This window comes from Penaeus monodon, chromosome 12 (genome assembly GCF_015228065.2).
Source record: "Penaeus monodon isolate SGIC_2016 chromosome 12, NSTDA_Pmon_1, whole genome shotgun sequence".
NCBI lineage: Eukaryota > Metazoa > Arthropoda > Malacostraca > Decapoda > Penaeidae > Penaeus > Penaeus monodon.
Genome location: NC_051397.1, coordinates 13,310,557 through 13,312,763, shown reverse-complemented (window position 1 = coordinate 13,312,763; position 2,207 = coordinate 13,310,557).

Genomic DNA, 2,207 nt, shown 5'->3' with positions numbered 1-2,207 from the left:
TGACAACAATTTAAATATGGTTGTGCTAAAATTGTAAGTAGAAAAATGGCTGAACTGGCGTGGCCATGCAATTTCCTGTAAATTTTCATGTATACATATGAATATAACTTTTTTTGTTGCAGGCACTGAACGCCTGAGTCTCCTACTTACTATTGTTGTTATATTACAGAAACTCTCACTGCCTCATATCCAAAAGAAAGAGCACCAACTATCTAAGTTCTGTGCCATTCAAATTTCGAAATCGTGGAGGATTTTTCAAACTCCAGCCAGTCTTAACATAGTTCGGGGACCTGCTCAATGGAAAACAAACTCCTATGAATAGTTAAATAAATAAGTAAATAAAATAAATAAATAAATAAAACATGCACAGAAAAGCAGAAATAAATATAGCGTCTTAAATGCCAGATAATAACGAAACTAGAGAGTCAATAAAGAAAATGTAAAGTGACATATATCAAAAGAATCAAAGAGTTACCCCAAAAGTTTAAGAGAGAAAACGGAGTAATATATACTTCTTTCATTACCAACATTCATCGCTTTGTGACGTAGAGGAAGTTTACCGTAATAAGCCTTGTAGTAGAATATTTTTGTCTTAAATTATCTAAACTCAGTCTCTCATAAGAATGGTTGAATTTTCCCCTTAAGATGAAATTAGAGAAATATTTATAGTAAATACAGAAATAACGTATACTAATGTTTTCTGTGTGGTAAAAATAAGCAAGATTAATTTTAAATCACCTTGAGGAATTAGATTATCGCATACTTATTTTCACATTACAGGAAGGGGAGATTTAGAAATTGTTTATATACGTGATAGCTAGTAGCTAGCTATAATAAGATATATAGATATTATAAGATATATAATATAAAATAGTAATATATATATAATGATATATAGATGATAATTATATATATATATATAAAATATATATATATATATAGAGAGAGAGAGAGAGAGAGAGAGAGGGAGATTTTTTTACAAAAGAGAAAAGAGCGAGAGCGAGAGAGAGAGAGAGAGAGAAGAGAAGAGAGAGAGGAGAGAGAGAAAGTGAGAGAGAGAAAAAGAGAGGAGAGAGAGAAAGTGAGAGAGAGAAAAAGAGAGGAGAGAGAGAGAGTGAGAGAGAGAGAGAGAGAGGGGAGAGAAGAGAGAAGAGGAGAGAGAGGGGAACGAGAGAGGAGAAAAGAGAGAGAGAGAGAGAGAGAGAGAGAGAGAGAGAGAAGAGAGAGAGAGAGAGAGAGAGAGAGAGAGAGAGAGAGAGAGAGAGAGAGAGAAGAGGAGAGAGAGAGAGAGAGAAGAGAGAGAGAAGGAAAGAGGGGGAGACGAAGAGAGAGAGAGAGAGAGAGGAGAGATGATAGAAGATAGATAGATAGGAAGATAGATAGATAGAGAAGAGAGAGAAGAGATGAAAAGAGGGGAGAGAGAGAGAGAGAGAGAGAGGAAAAGAGAGAGAGAGAGAGAGAGAGAGAGAGAGAGGAGAGAGAGAGGAGGGAGAGAAGAGAGAGAGAGAGGGAAAGAGAATGAGAGAGAGAGGAGGGGGGGGGGTACATTCTCACATTAGAGAAATAGAGAGAAAAGTGCATATCATCTTCATAACATATATCTTCTGTTATCGCCTAGAATGTAAGCAGTATTTTTCTTCCATTTTTCATCATCACAGTTAAATATTATATATACTAATTATCTAATATATACATATAATATATAATATATATTAATATATAGATATATATATTATATATTATATAATATATATATATATATATATATTTACATATACATATATATATATTATAATATATATATATATTATATATATATATATATATATATATATATATATATATATATATATAATTATTTTTTTCCCCTTTTCTTTTTTTCTTTCTTTTTTCTTTTTTTTCTTTTGCTTTCTTTTTTATTATTATTTTTTTCCATAACTTTTTCTTTACCTTGTTTATATTATTCTTATTCTCTCATCTCGCTCATATCTTTCCCCCATGTCTTTGGTGAAAGCGAAGGAGTAAACAGTGATACAAATTGAACATAATCATCACCATCTTTATTATTAGAATTTATCACCACTATGACAAATACATCATAATCAAACTTTTCTTTCATTTTCTGGAAAGTATTAAACACTCTCCATCGGCATAGTATTAAGCTACAAGAAATGATCACCAATGTCTCTATTTTTTTTTTATTTTTC